The sequence below is a fragment of the Thalassophryne amazonica genome, unplaced genomic scaffold (genome assembly GCF_902500255.1).
Source record: "Thalassophryne amazonica unplaced genomic scaffold, fThaAma1.1, whole genome shotgun sequence".
Lineage (NCBI taxonomy): Eukaryota > Metazoa > Chordata > Actinopteri > Batrachoidiformes > Batrachoididae > Thalassophryne > Thalassophryne amazonica.
Genome location: NW_022986245.1, coordinates 320,806 through 325,757, shown reverse-complemented (window position 1 = coordinate 325,757; position 4,952 = coordinate 320,806). Strand labels below are relative to the sequence as shown.

Here is a 4,952-nt window from a genome sequence, read left to right as displayed (position 1 = left end):
CATTTTGTATGAGATGAACTCAAAGATCTAAACTTTTTCCACATACACAATATCACCATTTCCCTCAAATATTGTTCACAAACCAGTCGAAATCTGTGATAGTGAGCACTTCTCCTTTGCTGAGATAATCCATCCCACCTCACAGGTGTGCCATACCAAGATGCTGATTAGACACCATGATTAGTGCACAGGTGTGCCTTAGACTGCCCACAATAAAAGGCCACTCTGAAAGGTGCAGTTTTGTTTTATTGGGGGGGGGATACCAGTCAGTATCTGGTGTGACCACCATTTGCCTCATGCAGTGCAACACATCTCCTTCGCATCATCCGTGAAGAGAACACCTCTCCAACGTGCCAAACGCCAGCGAATGTGAGCATTTGCCCACTCAAGTCGGTTACGACGACAAACTGGAGTCAGGTCGAGACCCCGATGAGGACGACGAGCATGCAGATGAGCTTCTTTGAGACGGTTTCTGACAGTTTGTGCAGAAATTCTTTGGTTATGCAAACCGATTGTTTCAGCAGCTGTCCGAGTGGCTGGTCTCAGACGATCTTGGAGGTGAACATGCTGGATGTGGAGGTCCTGGGCTGGTGTGGTTACACGTGGTATGCGGTTGTGAGGCTGGTTGGATGTACTGCCAAATTCTCTGAAACGACTTTGGAGACGGCTTATGGTAGAGACATGAACATTCAATACACGAGCAACAGCTCTGGTTGACATTCCTGCTGTCAGCATGCCAACTGCACGCTCCCTCAAATCTTGCGACATCTGTGGCATTGTGCTGTGTGATAAAACTGCACCTTTCAGAGTGGCCTTTTATTGTGGGCAGTCTAAGGCACACCTGTGCACTAATCATGGTGTCTAATCAGCATCTTGATATGGCACACCTGTGAGGTGGGATGGATTATCTCAGCAAAGGAGAAGTGCTCACTATCACAGATTTAGACTGGTTTGTGAACAATATTTGAGAGAAATGGTGATATTGTATATGTGGAAAAAGTTTTAGATCTTTGAGTTCATCTCATACAAAATGGGAGCAAAACCAAAAGTGTTGCGTTTATATTTTTGTTGAGTATATATGTATGTATATGAGTGGAGCTGCACAGAGAAAACCAAAGAAAAAAGTACAGAAGGGGAGTTCTGTTTTTAATGTGATGAGTTTGAACACAGGCTGAGCTCATGTGATCCATCTTCCACCTGTACTGGACACAGTTCTGTGCCAAACCACATCTGATCCTTGAGACTAAATGCTGCAAAGTGAAAATCTTTCAAACGGATTGTCATCCGTCTGGATGTGATGTGTTTTTAATGCACGGTGCTGATCTGTCAGCGTGTGATGGATCACCAAGTGCACACAGTCAGTGGCTACATTAAGAGTTTTCTGCCTACCGCTGTGGCACCGCCTAGCGTGTGACATCATCACGATTGGGTCTGTTGCTGCTGATAGATCATAGTAGTAATCCATGTATAGCAAAATAAACTTTATTGGTCATTTCCACCTTGTTATTATATCAAACTTTATCTTTAGAATCCACTTATGTACCCTGATTTTAAAACAGCCCACCTATTTTAAGGGGTCAAAAGGTCACATTCTTTCTGCACACTTTTTCATTGATTATATTCTCATATGGTCCATGGTACAGTATTTTAGCATTGTCTTGTATTTAATGTAAACAGTTATTTTGAACACAACTGTATGTGAAATGTAAAACAAACCCTGTAACTTAAATGTAACTTACTGTCATCAGGTCAAACTCACCACTCTGATACTTTATTTTAATGAGTGTTGTTCTAACATTTATTGTTAATTTGTTTCTTTACAGACATGCAGCCGTTGTTGGTGATTAAAGAAGAAACTCTCCCTGAACACCAGGAATGGAATCTGAGTGTTGACCAGGAGGACATTAAAGAAGAAGAGAAGCTGTGGATAAGTCAGCAGGGAGAGCAGCTTCAGCAGCTGGAGGAGACAGATCTCACCAAGTTTGGTTTCACTGCCGTCCCTGTGAAGAGTGAAAATGATGATGAAAAACCAGAGTCATCACAGCTTCATCAAAGCCCAAGTGATGAGAGCACAGAGGCTGAGCCTGTAGCCAGCAGCTCATCTGTACACAGAACACTGACAGCAGAAGCTGATGGAGAGGACGATGGAGGACCACAACCAGCCAGCAACTCAGGTCCAAACAGTCATTTACAACCAGATACCAGTGGCAGGAGTTCAGACACTTCTGGAACTCAGACGGATGATGGTTATGACTGGAAGCAGACCAGAGATCTTCAGTCAAGTTTTAACTGTCGAAAAAATACCAATGTTGTTCACACTGATGAGAAACAATTTAACGGCTCTAAATATAGAAAAGCAACTGGTCACATGAACAACTCAGAGCAACAAAAGGAGAGGCAAGCAAGCAGAAAACCATTTAGCTGTTCTGATCAGAGTAAAAGACAGAATCAAAACTGCACTCTGAACAAATGCACAAGTATTCAGACAGGTCAAAAACCATTTGGCTGTTCTGAATGCGGTCAAAGGTTTAAACTAAATAGCAATCTGACAAGGCACATGATGATTCATACAGGACAAAAACCATTTGGCTGTTGTGAATGTGGCCAAAGATTTAGACAACAGAGCAGTCTGGACAGACACATGATAATTCATACAGGACAAAAACCATTTGGCTGTTCTGAATGTAGTCAAAGATTTGGACTAGAGAGCACTCTGAACAAACACATGGTAATTCATACAGGACAAAAACCATTTGGCTGTCCTCAGTGTGGTCAAAAATTTGGACGAAAGTGCAGTCTGAACAGGCACATGATAATTCATACAGGACAAAAACCATTTGAATGTTCTGAATGTGGTCAGAAATTTGGACTAAAGAGCAGTCTCAACACACACATGATAATTCACACAGGACAAAAAATATTTGGCTGTTCTACATGTGGTCAAAGATTTGGACTAAAGAGCAGTCTGAGTAAACACATGATTATTCATACAGGACTAAAACCATTTGCCTGTTCTGAATGTGGTCGGACATTTAGACTAAAGAGCAGTCTGATAGCACACATGGTAATTCATACAGGACAAAAACTCTTTGGCTGTTCTGAATGTGGCCAAAGATTTGGACTAAAAATCAGTCTGATGGCACACATGTTAATTCACACAGGACAAAAACCATTTGGCTGTTCTGAATGTGGGCAAACATTTGGACGAAAGAGTCACCTGAACAGACACATGATAATTCACACAGGACAAAAACAGTTTGGCTGTTCTGAGTGTGGTCAGACATTTGGGCAAAAGAGCACGCTGAACAGACACATGATAATTCATACAGGAAAAAAATCATTTGGCTGTTCTGAATGTGGCCACAAATTTGGACTAAAAAGCACTCTAAAAGGACACATGATAATTCATACAGGACAAAAACCATTTGGTTGTTCTGAATGCAGTCAAAGATTTGGACTAAAGAGCAACTTGAACAGACACATGAGAATTCATACAAGTTCTCCCAGTTCTGCAGAGAAATGTCTCTCCTGGAGCAGCACTCAGCTGGATAATCCAACAGATCACCAAAGTACTCATCCTAGACCACAGCAACAACAGCCTGAAAAGGCCAAAAGAAACAAGTGAAACTACAACACTGTAAATTGGTCCACTGAGGAGAAGAAAAAGATCTTAAACTTCTGATTACCTCTCAAATCTCATATTAATTAACAGCAGAAGAAACAGAAAATATGAAGGAAGAAGCCCAACAAAAAGCAATGAATGATCAACAGTAGCTTGAGGAATGGAAATAGGTAGAGTATGAGGAATGAATGGAAGAGGGAGGAAGAGTGGGTACTGCTGTGGGCAATAGAATATGCCAAAGTGAAATACACCAACCAGAGAGCAAGATTTAGAGAATTACAGAAGATATTCCACCACCACTGCCCAAGTAAAAAAGACATAACAAGTGGGCAACTCACCACCCAAAGGGAAAATTTTGTCACACAAAAACACTTTAGGAAATATAAGGGTGATTCTTTAACTATGGGCACTATTGGCCTTGTAAATGTAATTTCCACCACACCATTGCCTTACAGTATAAAGCACCTTGGGGCAACTGTTTGTTGTGATTTGGCGCTATATACGTGTGCTCTGATGTCACTGTTTATCTCCATAGAAACTACCCAAACAATCTTTCATACAAACTGTTTAAAGGGACATTACAGTGTTGTGGTGGAAATTACGGCAATAGTGTGGGACAACTACATTTTGTTTAAAAAAATCACAACAGTTGTATGACATTGAATACCCCAATTATGTTTTGATTATTTTACTGATATTTTATTCAGAGATATTTTAAAACATTAGAAAAAACATTTCTTTACCATTCATTTTTATCATTGAAGATCAAAAGTCTGGGTGTGGGACAAGCACAAAACGGCAATATTTGCATATAATGATACTGAAAAAAGGTGAAAAAGTCATCATAGACTACTAGAACAAATTTCTTAACACACTTTCATTGTAAAGATAACTATAAAAGTGTGAAATTTCCCCTTTTTTCTGTTTTTCATACAATATGATCAAAGGACATAATAAGTGCCCGTAGTCTAAGAATCACCCTTATCAGCAATTAGGAGAACGATCACCATCCTGAAGAGAGCCCTCAGATACAATGGCAGCAATGTTTAGGGTGCAAAAAATAAAAAGCGTTCTATTAAAAACAAAATGTGTCCGTCAGTGTGTGTCAGTAGATTTGGACTAAACGGTGGTGTGAAGGTGTGATGTGTTTGGATGTTCATGGTGTTTAACCTGTCAGTAAGGTGTTGCTGTAGTCGAGGTGTGAGATGGCGTCTGTGTCAGGAGTCCTGCTGCATGCTGGGAAACTTCATGATTCTTTGAATGTTGTAATGTCTTAATCATAAAGTAGTAAATTCCAGGTAAAATATGGACCTTTTTGGTGGTGGTGGGG

The 4,952-nt window shown here is 40.5% G+C and overlaps 1 long non-coding RNA gene across 1 annotated transcript; it reads right to left on the bottom strand.

Annotated features, from left to right (window-relative positions):
- Nucleotides 1–2,926: 2,926 nt before the first annotated feature.
- LOC117505781 lies at nt 2,927–3,925 on the bottom strand. Its single transcript, XR_004559259.1, has 2 exons — nt 3,470–3,925; nt 2,927–3,133 (listed from the first exon to the last, which is right to left on the bottom strand). It is a non-coding gene; the product is annotated as an uncharacterized LOC117505781 (long non-coding RNA).
- Nucleotides 3,926–4,952: the final 1,027 nt, after the last annotated feature.